Below are 13,973 nucleotides of genomic sequence, written 5' to 3'. Positions count from 1 at the left end.
TGCTATTGGCCCTAGGGCCTACAGCAGCCTAGCCATATGCTACCCTGGCCTTTGACACACATGTACTTTGATTTCACTTGCCCCTGTCAACCAGAACCACAGAGGGGATTCCTGGGGTGTATCACCAATCTCCCAAATGATCATCAAGGGTATTTATGACAACTGCTAATGAGGAGCCTTGTTTGCTATTGCTAGGTGGTCTATTCCAGTGTATGGCATATCTCTGAGATAGGAACCTATCCCTCCAGCATGTGCTGTTTAGTGAGCTGACGAGGTTTAGGGCCCTAGAGCATGTATCCTGGAGGGATTGTGATATGTTGCCATGGTGGTTGTCACCCAGCTATGGGTCTGACATACCTCTGTATGACCGGCAGAGGTCACCTCTGTGTGGCTGGTATGCAATACAGTCTAGATGTGGTTTTGTGAGTCAGTCTGCATAGGTCATCTTTTTGCAGCCAGTATTACCCTTTGTGAGGTATGTCTGTGGCCTTTCCACCTGCTGTAGTTGTCATGTGAGGTACATACCACACAGGGCACTGTGATGAGTAGAGGGGAACACTGACCTATATTTCCCTAGATGACACACCTGTTGTCATGACACATACCACACAGACAGATTACAGGTCTAGTGTGGCACTGTCTTTATCAAAGAGGATGCTACTGTCCACCTGTGTTCCATGTTCCCTTATCACACCTTCAGTGCTAGGTAGATCTCTACCTATGTGGTAGTTAATGGGTACAGTGTTTTGGAAAGGTGGAATGGCACTGCAGTATTGACACTTGTCTACAGTCCATGCCTTGGTCACCACACACCTGTTGCAGTACATATGACCCCATTTCTCTCTCTCTCTATATATATATATGTATATATAAATATATAAATATATATATATATACATATATACATATATATATATATATATATATATATATATATACACACACATATCTATACACATACATGTACACATCCATTGCTGTACACATAGATGTACATATAGGCACATGTACAGTCCACCTTTCATGGTGGGAATATGACTTATGCGACAGTTGTGGGATGTACAGTTATGTGATTATATTGCACAGTGTTGTGCAGAATGCATGTTGGTGTCCTCAGCCCATGTAGCTTTAGCAGGCCTCACTGGCTGTAACACAGCAGATCTGACAAATCAGTCCCACAGCGTTTAACCACCATATGACATATATCAGCACTGCATGCTGTTTTCTATGCCACACACTATGACCTACATAGATATATGCACATAACAATCTTCAACAACAGATATCTGTCCACCCTTCACTAACAGTTGCAGTATGTCCGTTGCCCTATGCACATGTGCAGATACAGATAGATATGTACTGCTGCCACACATGGATGATTTGCAGTATGTAGAGTACTCTTCAGGAACATCCACTACATGCAAGCACATACATATGAGTTACATACCTTACCTTTGTATTTCCCTGCTCCGTCTGTTGTTACAGTTTTGTTGTTTTTTTTTTGGTTGTTTGTTTTGGGTTTTCTCCCTCTGTTTCTGTTTCTGTCTCTCTTTCTGTCTCTGTTGTCTGTGTCTTTGGCTATGTCTCTGTCTCTCTCTCGCAATCTCTTTCAATATCTGCCTGTACCTGCAATGATATTATTGCATGTGTAGACAGCAGGTACAGCCTGCTTTTCTAGGTATCTGCACATGTGCATGTGACAGCCTCTGCACCAATTGCTGCCCACCATTCAGTAATTGCATGCATCCTGCTGTGTGGTGATTGCAGTACTCACTGTGATTGCAGCCCACTGCTATAAAATGCTAGGTTAGGTAGGCATAGCCCTTTCAGCTTTCCAAGGTGGGGCCCATGCTTGTTTGCTCTGGACACCGTTGTGTCAGTCAGAAGGTTGGTATATGTCTCTTAACTGAAGCTAGGGTTGTAGCCAGTGATATGCATGTTGTACTCAAACCTGAATGTTGCTTCCAGTACACACTTTTCAGTGTAGACATGTACTCACCCCTCCAAATGTTAACACAGGATACATGGGAGTATGCACTTTCTTTCTGAATTAGACAATTAACTGCCATACAAATGTGGTTATTGCACTGTATTCCTGTGGCACATGCAGTGTTTGTGAACTGCTATACTGTAATTATTACGTTACTCACTTCTGAACAGTTTGTGGTTTGTTTGTGTTGACATTAGCACAGGCTCCTCAAGACAGCTGGACATATTTCAGTATTGAGTATGCCTACCTACACCCTTGTTTTGCCTGAATACACAGGTGTTTTGTACCTTTGGGTAGGGGTGCAGAACTGCAAAGAGCATTTTTTATTATCATGTGAGGTTTATCTTGCTGAACATACAGGGTTGCTGTGTACCTGTTAGTCTATCAAGGCAAGTAGTCTGTCTGCGTAGCTCCCACCTGTGGACATATCCAGATGGTAGCTAGAGGTTAGCCTATTATACTTTGTCTGTGCACCATACCAGTCTTTTCAACAATGGCACATTGGCATTGTCACAGTTGGTTGCTAGCAGTACATGGCTACATCCTGTGATATTTCTGTGTTGTACTCCTACATAAGGGCATGCTTGTGGAACTCCTTCCAAAGCTATTTGCAGAGTATGTAACAGCAGTAATGCTGCTATGCCTGTGTGTTTCTGCCTCTGTCAGGCCTCAGATACTCTCAGGTATATATTTGAACAGCCTCAGTGAAAGGTACATATAAGTGAGATACACCTGCAATATATTACAGACATATTGCAGTTGAGACTTTCTTGAGAATCAGAGCATATGTATAACTACACCTTTTCTGAGGTGCAAGCAGTGTCTACTGTCACCTATTGACATTATTCATTACGTGTGATTCCACACTACTCTGCCTAAAGTTAGTACTTTTCAGAGTGATTCAGTGGGGCACAGCTAACATTTGTTTACAAATCAGGGACATCCCTTGTAAAGCAGTCACAGTTGGGGAGTCTGGCCTCTGCCCTATTCAACTTTGCTAGTGTTTATCCTGATCTGATACTGTGTGGTGTTTGTAAGGTGCTACTGTAACATTATTCCCTGCTAGGATGGCTGGTTCTCTTTTCACAGTCATGTCATGCAATTCCACAACAACTGCTGGTAAAGACCCACAGAACAGGATTTGTGTTATGCCATTCCTAATTTCCATTTACATTCCTTCATTGTAATGCATGATATATTTATTTCAGCACCAAGTTATTTGTGTACCTGCTGTGGCTTAGTGGTAATCCATGCAGTCTATTGTGTCAATGGTCTGGGGTTCGAGACTGGCAGAGGTTTTTTATTTTGCTGCTGAGCAGAACAAGGGCCCTGACATAGAGTGACTAAGGCACTTTTAACAGTTGTAAGTGGGTTTGTCTGGGTTTGCGCGACACTTAGCGACGCTTAGCTAAGCACACACATGCGCACACTCGCTTAAACCTGCTTACTACTGCTTAAAAGTGCTTACTCCCGCTAATCCCGTGCTAATTTCTTTTAAAGAAAAGAAAATGGGGAGATAGGAAAGTGGTGAAAAAGGGGGCACAAAGAGGGACAGACAGTAGGTAAACAATCTCGGGATGTTCAGGATGGGTGTAGGGAAGGTCCATAGCTGCCCATTTCTTTACCAGCAACAGCTGTGCATATGCAATAAATTTGGAGTGAAATTTGAAACCTTCCACCCCTGGGAGAGGGGTGAGGACAACAAAGTATGTTGTACTGCCAATTATAATTATCAGTTTACACGTCCAGTGGACATGTGTGCGAAATGGGCAGCTATGTATGGGGCGTAATTTTTTTGTGGGTACAGATTTTCCTTTTTTTTTTTCAGATGAGAGTGGAAAGTGAGGTAGAGGAAGTAGGTGTGTTCGGGGAGGTAGGTTGGGGAGGTAAACATACAAGACAGACAAGATGCATACAGGGGCGGTGTATGACACATGGGGTGGGTGAACACAATTGACGGGGGACAGATGTTTGGAAATCGCAAGCCCATGAGCCCACAGATGGTAACAGTGGAACTGAGATCCCCACCCATGGGCAGTCACCACTGCACCTTCACAGCCCTGAGGGTGGCTGTGCTGGGGGCTGTATAGGATGGGCAGGCTCACCCGTGAGATGCGCCACTCTCGCCTCGAGCTGGTGTAGGGGATCAGTGACTGAACACTGGATCTCCCTACGCACCACAGCCCGGACCCTTTGAAGGGTGACAGGTGGCCCTTCTCCGCCCACGCTTGCACGGGGGGGGTCAAGCCCCATCCCCTGCAGCGCTTCCACCCGAAGGTGGCACAGGACCAATGGAGGAGGGGAGCCTGGGCTGGGCACCGGACCTGCTGGTGCCAGGTGCACTCGCCAGCTGAGGAGGGACAGGTGGGTCTGCTGGGAACAGCCTTCCCATACGTTCTGTGATTAGGTGTGTTTAATTACAACATAAACAACAGCATTCCAGATTAGTTGTAACAGCATGCAGTAATATTCCCATTAACCCAACACACCAAGGTTCCAACAGTTGAACAGCAAGCATAACACATGCATATATTGAATGACAGTGGATATTCCAACAGCATGCAGGGATGTTTGGTAGCAACAAGCCACCATGATTGTGGTGTTTGAACAGGGTACATGCATCAACGTGAATGCAAATATTTATAGAACAATAAGACATATGTCTCAACAAATATTTAAGATTACACATACCCATTGAGGTGTGGAATTGCATGGTTTATGCACATATAGTAGGGTGTAGAAACAAACCTCAATTAACATCTTATAATTACTTTTAGTCTACACTACATTCCTAGTGACTGCAAGTGTATATCCCCTACATGTATTATTACACTTGCCACCATGCATTAGGTTGTGTAATGGGTTTGGCTAGTTCAATATATACCTGACCTATATCTGACATACTAACTGTCCAAGATGCAGATGTTACTGCTACATATTTCTTGATTGCATTTATATTTCTTTATCTACATAGCTGGATGTTTTCACATGACATTTTCACTTCAATTTGTACAGAACCCTGCATTTCTTGAAGCACACTCACATTTCTGGGGAAAAAAATTAACATGCTACTCGTTTTCCAGATTTACTTATGAATGCCAGCCAGTAACTGACTGTTGAGGACTGTATATATGCTTCACAGCTACTAGCACTTCCATCACCCACTTTAGATGGGACTGCACAACTTTTTAAAACAGTACTATTTGTATAATGCAAGGGTACAACAACATTTCAAACTAAGTGACACAGACACACTCCGGGTTTTAGACCTTTATTAATGACATTACACACTTTTCCACAGGCTCACTCTTTTATTTGTTATAACAGTGCATATGGAAGACATATTCAAGACATATTATACCTTTATTAATAGGTTAGAACACTCTTTTTCAGGCTCACTCACTTATTTTATATGACAATACCTGCAGAGATATTATTCCGGACATATTTTACCTTTCTTAATGGGTTACTACATTCTTTTTCTGGCTCTCTGACTTTTTTATTTGACAGTACATGCAGAGGACTTGTTCAGGCCATTTTATGGCTGTATTATTGGACTACAACACTTTATTTCATGCTCTCTCCCCTATTTTATAGAACAAAACATGCAGAATAATCACTAACCTGCCTGGTGGCGCAGCCTTAGCAGCCTATCTGCATAGGCTTGCTGATTCACAGCATGGTCACCTGCAGCTGTAAAGTAAATGAAGGGATATTGAGACATACCTATCCGTTATACAGAATCAATTATCAATTCTTACATACTGCATTCCATGGCTACCTACTCAGTTGTGGGGCATCTTGCATCCCACAGGCCTCCTGTATCCATTGGTTTAGGCGGTCCTGCTTCCATCTCTTCAGGTCTGCATGGTGGTGATGGACCTGCTCACCAGTCCGAGGAACGCCTGTGACACTGGTGAGGTCATGAGCTAACCGGTTCCAAGCCTCTGCCTTGTACTCCACCCCTTGGAACTGGCCCTGCAGGAGTCTTGACTCATGATGGTGGACAAGGAACCAAACCATGTATTTAGACTCCTCGATGCCCCCACGTTGCGCTCGGAAGCATGTACCCTCTCCAGCACCAGCCATTCTAACTGCAGATGTGAGCTACAATCAGTTATGGCAAGTATTCCCTCCTATGGGGCTTAAATATGCCGCATTTCCCACACTTTTTTGTGATTGGCCATTTTTGAAAATTCTCGGCTGACTGCAGACCTGGTTAGTACCATTTCTAAGTATATGTATGTTAACAGTGGCTTTTTCTCCTAAGCTGTCATGGCTTAGTGGTTCTGTACTTTGATCATGATGCACAGAGTCCTGGGTTCGAACCTTGTCATTCATTTGATTTTAATACTGTCCAGACAGGCTAGGGGGTGTGGCTGCATTTAAGCAACTTTGCTCTATGTTGCTCCACGGTGCCCTACAGTGCCCTGGTTGGCGCGGCACGCACGTCCGCGCAAACACATTGCATTGGGTAAAGTGCTCTTAAACTCTAGGCACCTCTATTGCGCTGGGTAAAACGCTCTTAAACTTTGAGCAACTCTATTGCACTGGGTAAAGCGCTCAAACTTTGGGCAACTCTATTGTGCTGGGTAAAGCGCTGCTTAACTGCAGGCAATTATATATCAGGATCCTTTAAAAATATATATTTTGTTCACTGATACATTGGCCATTTCACTGCTTTTTACTAATATTTTAATCATATATGTCAGGTATTATTTCGTATACTGATTTAAAACATAAATAAGAAGGGGAGTGGTGGGACTCGAACCATGAATGCCTCCTCTTTGTGTGAACACTTTACCATTACGCTATTGCTATTTGGTGGGATTTGCATAAACATTCTTTCTTATGCTCTTCCATGTCAGAATTGCTAACTACAGCTCAGCAATGGGCACACCCTCGCACACACGCGCAAATATGGGCAGCTATTTTGGGAATTTAAAAAAAATAAAATTAATGTTTTACTTTTTATAACTGTGATGGCAGTTTACAATGTCAGGGAGTGTGGTGTTGGGTGCAAGGACATTTGAGCTGACTCACTCTTGTGTGTTTTCATTTTACTTTTCCAACCCTTGCAGGGGCCTGGACATTTAGACTGCTCAGCAGTCGGACACGCCCCCTGCTTTCCTACATGGTCCGTGTAAGACTTACGGTTGAGTCAGCATGCCCTCATGAATATTCATGGCACGCTGACATAATACCGTTCAATTGCAGCCTCCGAGTAAGACTTATTAAGTCTTACACGGAGGATTCTTGAATCCGGGGGGGGGGAATTAAACTTTCCCAATATAGAAACATATATAAAAGCATCAATATCTAAAACAATCTCAAATTGGATAAGTCCAAATTACTCTGCAAATTGGAAAGAATTACTAAATGTAATATCAATAAATGAATTTGATTTACAAAAAAAATTTCAAATAGATAAAAACAATTTGCCATGCCACATATTATGCATTAGTATGCAATATAACATAACTAAATCCACTAAAACTTGTATGATTAATTATTACATTGACTCATTTAGGAAATGTTTTAATGAAAATATAGGTTTAAAAATCTGTTTTAACACCATTTATAGTCACAAAGAGCTTTCCACATAAAATATAGAGAGAAATTATTAATTCCCAAGAACAGAAAGGATTTGTTTGTTGGCTCCAATGTATCAAAGAACTAAAAGTTTTAGATATGCAAGTAATAAAAAGAACATACAAAATTCCACAACAAGACTGGCTAACTTTATAGAGTATTCATAGGTTCATAGGTTCATACTAGGCTATCTGCCCTAGGGCATTTATAAGCCTAGCTAGAGTGTGTATGGCTTTCACCACCCATTTTAAATTAATTTTGCTATGCCCTTTTTTGAGGTTAGTATACTGTGCTTCTGTCTAACAGTGACACAGAAGTGATACCCGGGGTAAACCTATGATCTCCCATCCACTCATCAAGATTCCTCTTGAAGAGAGTCAATGAGGGACTCTGCCTAACCTGGACTGGGATTTTATTCCAGAGTGAAGGGAGCCTCTGGGTTATGAATCTGTCCCTCCAGCATGTCCTATTATTTCAGTGCTGAGGTTTAAGTCCTTCGAGCGCGTAGCCTGATGGGATTTGGATTTTCTGAGGTGCAGCATGTCCATTAATTCCGGGTTGGACATGGCTTTATACATCAGGCACAGATCGCCTCTGAGCAGGCGGTATGCCACTGAGTAGAGCTGGAGTTTCTTTAACCGGGCAGCATACGGCATCTGTTTGAGCCCCTTGATCCTCTTGGTGAGGTACTTTTGGGGTCTTTCCAGTTTCTGCAGGTGTCTGGTAAGGTACATCCCAAAAGGGACATTGTACTCAATTATGGGCCTGATGAGGGATGAGTAAAGAGGCACGATGACCTCCCTGATCTAGATGTGAATCCTTCATGATTAGGTGGGCTATATAAAATGTTTTTCTAACCACTTTGGCCACATGGTTGTCAAATGAGAGATTGCTATCAACTTGGGTCCCCAGGTCCCTAATTACTTCTTCTGTACTTAATGGATTACCACCTATGTGGTAATTTATGGGCACTTTGTTTTTGCCAAAGGGGATGACTATACACTTTTTGGCGTTTAGCTTGAGGCCATGGCTCTGGCACCAGTTGTCTGTTTATATGAGGCCCTTTTGGAGGATGCTTGTGTCAGCTGGAGAGTCTATTATGGTGCCCAGTTTGCAGTCATCTGCGAACTTGGTCAGCCACAGTCCTTCCATGTTGGCCTGTACCTCCGAGAAATATATACCGAACAAGAGAGGTCCCAAGACTGAACCTTGTGGGACGCCACTTGTAACTGGTTTGGAGTCTGACATGGCTCCAGCTATTCTAACCATGTGGGCTCTGTCCTTGAGCCAGTTTGCAACCCATCTAGTGACATAGGGGTTTATATTTAAGCTGGTGAGCTTATCTATAATGCCCGAGTGGGGTATTGTATCGAAGGCTTTGAGGTCCAGGTAGGCTGTGTGGACCACCTTCCCCTTGTCAATGGCCTTGGTGACTGTTTCAAAGAAATTGACCAGGTTTAAGAGGCAGGATCTGCCCTTAACAAAGCCGAACTGGGTAGGATCCAGTGTCTGTAGGTCCCCAATATCTTTATTTATAAGGTCCATGATGATCCTTTCCATAGCTTTGCAGACCAAGCTAGTGAGACTTATGGGGCGATAGTTTCCAGGATCCGTTGAGGCACCATCTTTGTGGAGAGGGACCACTGTTGCTGTACGCCACTCTTTGGGTACATATCCTGTAGTAAGGCTAAGATTGAACAGTAGTTTTAGGTTTGGGTTTAGCTCTTCTTGGAGTTCATGTAGGACGCAGCCTGGGACACCATCTGGTCCCATTGATGCTGTGTTTCTTGCTTTGGAGAGGGCAGCACTGTCATATTCGCAAGATTTAAATAGAATAATTAACAATTCTTCATTTAAAGAAATACCTAAATTTATGAAATACATATATGAAATCATATATAATGTCTTTGACATGGGAAACAGTATTTCAAAATTTTACAAAATATTGATAAACTATAAAACAACACCCAAAACCTCATATTGGAAATATATAACAAAAGGACACTCAATACAGATAACTGAAGATATTAAAACAAATACGTTATTATCAATAAAATATACATCCTTTATACAATACTGGGAAGTTTTTAATTGGAAATGCTTGCACAGAGCATTCTTAACCCCAGACAGAATCAGTAAAATTAGTTCTTCCATAAAAGGAATATATCGGAGATGTGAGCAAGTACACAATGCAGATTGGAACCACATTTTCTTTAATTGTGTTAAAATTAAGCCATTTTGGAATGGTATTAATAACTTTATACAAGCTTTATTTAATGAATCATTTTATTCAACTAAAGTTCTTGTATTATTAAATATGAATGAAGGCCCTCATTTGAATAGGTCAAACATGTATCTAGTATGGACTATACTTGCAATTTCAAGGAAGTGTATAACAAGAAGATGGAATACAAACACAATACCAACTTTGGAAGACTTCTACAGCCTACTGAAGACTACAGCATTATTGGAAATTAAAATTAAAGAACTAATAATATATCCAAAGCATTTGTCAGCAACCCTTGGGGAAAAGTCTTATTGTTAATTGACACTATACAATAACTAATCAGACACTCTGATAATGGATTGGACAGACTTATAAAGTAACTGTATACATTAAGATCTGTTATAGTGTCAGGCCAATGTAAATAGTGTACATAGTTATTTAAGATGTTATGTATAAATACTATGGAATTCATTCAAATGTATCTGAAAAATAAAAAAGAATTTGAGAAAGGAAAAAAAGAAATGCACTAAAAGTTCTGAGATCAGATGAGCCACAATGTCAGTAAATGGATGTTTTAATAGTTCAATTATGTTGAGAACATTTTGCAGACACCATGATAATTATGCATTAGTTTTTACTGCTTAAATGTGAATTAATTTTAGCATGTTCCCATCATTCCTATAAGAGCATATAAGTATGTTATTATGTAGAGCCAACAAGCACGGTTTCAATAGTAAAGGGCCTGTATTTTAATCTATCTCTGCAGCAGTAGAGCACTACAAAGCTGAAGCAAACATAAATAGGTTTTCCTATCTGTATCAGAGGTAGGGCAGGTTGTGCATTTGCCTCTTTGGGCTTTGGTGCTATATGGTGCAGTATGTATATATATATATATATATATATATATATGTATATATATATATATATATATATATATATATATATATATATATATATATATATATATATATATATATATATATATATATATATATATATATATATAACCATAGGAACAACACTAGGCAAAAGACCATGGAGACTGTAAAAAGCCTAGCCATAAACACCTTTAAATACATACCCTTAAAAGTTCTTGCCACCCTTTATGAAAACATATGGACTTGAATTTAAAACTGCTGCTGTATATTAGTTTTGTCAGGCTAAGAAAGTCTATAGTAATTTAGGGGTAGTGGATCAATATCTCAGGGAAGTAACAATCCATATCAGTATTTGCTGTATATGAATTTCATACTGCATATGGTTTCTGGCAGTACATGCCATGTTGCTGGAGTATTTAAGAAATATATTGCCCATGTAACATCCTTTCTAACATCTATGCATATCCAGGTACTGTTAACTTATTGAGTTCTCAAGGCAGAATTTTCATGGTCAAAACAATATGAGTCATATTGCAAGCTTTGATGGTTTTCTTAACTGTATTGCTTATTATATAAAATAAATGCTTAGTATGTCACTTTTCTGCAACTGTACAATGTTATAGCTGTCTGCCAGTATACCTTAGTGGGTAAGTTAGCATATCATGAATAAACTATCACTTACATTTCATTTTGATTCCAACAGCCTTTACTTACATATAGTGCAACTCTGAATAAGTTGCTTAACCAGTCTGAAGCTCCTGGGTTATACTTAAAACCAGTTTTGAGAGTATTTCTAAGTTAAAATGCATAAAATATAAATGCTGAAAAACAATGAATTAGAAGTGAATTGTCTTTCTTTAAACACCAGTTCTATCAAGTCTAATTGCAGCAACAACAATATTAGGAGGAACTTCATTTCACATTCCACAGTCACCCAAACAGATAATTCAAAAGTTCTTGATTATTGACTACCACCTTGGTCTCCTTCCCCTTTTTTAATGTAAATGTGTATGCCAAACAAAGAAACAGCTCCAGCGCAATGGGGAAACATAGAGGCAGATGCCAGGGAAAAGGAAAGATGGCTTAATGTGTTTGTTCTCAGTCTATAATTTAAGTGACTTTGTTCTTAGTGAATTTCACTTATCAGTTTTAAACAAAGGTTTTACATTTATACCTTCTGAGAGGGCAATTGCATGAAAAGTAATTATGGATTTAAAGTTGTATGCTCATAAGCTTAATTTACATTATATTTTACATGTTGTTATATGGTTTAATGATGGCACCTCAGATACTACCAGGAAAATAAGTACTTTTAATGCTGTTTTACATAGTACGTTACAGGTATTTTCTGATACTTGCAAGAATGAGCTTCATGATCTATTAGGTAATAAGTTTTCTTGCAAATATTACAATCTTTCATTTAATAAAAGTAAAACTCTAAGTAGCATTGGAAAATAAATTAACCTGAGATGGAGTTTAATGAGCACTACAGATTATATGAGAAATTTGTCAATCTTGTTGGTTGACAAAGAATGTTATGAAGAAGTTTCAGTGGATGATATTATTCATTTTTTTATTGCTAGATTCTTTTTTGGTTGATTTATCAGATCAGGGTCAAACTGATTTGAGTTTTTGAAGGCGGATTTTGAAAAAAATTGCAAGATTCTTTGGAATACCAAAATTCACATGAGTGCTATGAATCCACCTTTTATTAATAATGAGGCCATTTCAATTTATTTGGACTTAGTATTAATCCAGTCATACAAACATCCAATTTTTCCCTTAAAGACTCATGGATTTTATTAGATATTTTGAACAAATATGAGTTTACAGGCAGAGAGACTATGTACATATGTAACATTAGATGTGACTTAATTGTACTCTTGTATCAGTCAGGAGGTAGGAACAGATTATGTTAGAAATATTTAATCAGATTTACTAATTTTGACAATGCTTTCATCACTACATTGTGCAAATTATTTGAATTTATTTTGGAAAATACATTTTTTATTTTCAAAAACAGTTGTTAAAGACAAAAGAAAGGAGTTGTGATGGGTGCAAGAGAGGAAATAGTGTTTGTTAATTTTGTAATAAGCTGGTGTGACTACAAAACACGTAGCAGTCACTCTTTCCTTATAAGTATTACCTAGTGGATTTAATCTTTTTTTTATGAAATGGGTCAGTACAAGAGATTAATGCTTTTTTTACAGATCTTAATATCAGTATTCACTTTATAGTCTTCACCATAGATAATCAAGGGGACACAGAACAACTTTTGGACTTAGCTCTGTCCACTGACAAAGAAAACAGGTGCTTCCACAGGAATATTTACAGAAAAAGCAGATTTGTTAATATATATTTAGTTCAAAATAGTCAACATCATTCATCTGTGAAAAATAATATCATCAGGGGACAGTTTATAAGACTGAGTCTCTTTAATTAGTGACAACAATGTTTTTGTTAATAAAATTTGTTATTTAAGAACATTATTTTTTAGAAAGAGTTTACAAAAATTTAATTTTAGACACCATTACTTTGGAATTAAGACTAAATAGGTGGACTAAAATCCAATCTATTTTGACAAGTGGATACAAAATCAATCAGCAATAGGGCATTAAAATTTTTTTTCTCAAGAGCTTTCCCTTTACCAATTTCAATTAGATGCTGGGAGAGTAAAACACTGAAAAGATAACTGGAAAGTAATGTTGGGAAATAGAGAACTTGCTGACATTACTAGAATGGGACCTGTATTCATTTACAAGAGAATTAATAACATCAAGACACTTTCAGAAAGTTGACACTTGGAGACCCCCTTTGTTTCTTTGGGAACCTTTCACTGTCAGTATTGTATATATTTCAGATTTATTGGTGAGGGTTTCAGTGTAGTTTTTAGATACCGAGATAAACAATATTGGTCAATAAATAGAGTCACATGTGAGTCTGAAAGGGTTGTTTACCTTGCAACTTGTGAATCCTGTGGGGGCATCTACATGGGTAAAACCACTAGGCAGCTGGCACAAAAGATATTAGAACATGTTTTGTCAATCAAAAATAAGGCTTTGATTAATGTCATGGCTAAGGAAGCCAACATTTATAACAGTTTCGGGAAGTTTAGTTTTTTTTTTCTTTTTTTATAGGTTCATAGGGCCTATAGAAGCCTAGCCATATGAATTCCCTGGCTATTTCTTCCCACAGTATTTACTTTCCTGGACCCCTGTCTAGCAGGGTGACTGATGTGATCCCTGGAGTGAATTTCCTGTCTCCCATCCAATCATCAAGGTTCCTT

Source organism: Protopterus annectens, chromosome 5.part0, assembly GCF_019279795.1.
Source record: "Protopterus annectens isolate FY-2018-M chromosome 5.part0, PAN1.0, whole genome shotgun sequence".
NCBI lineage: Eukaryota > Metazoa > Chordata > Ceratodontiformes > Protopteridae > Protopterus > Protopterus annectens.
The sequence above is the reverse complement of the archived record's forward strand: the minus strand, read 5'-3'. Positions refer to the sequence as shown.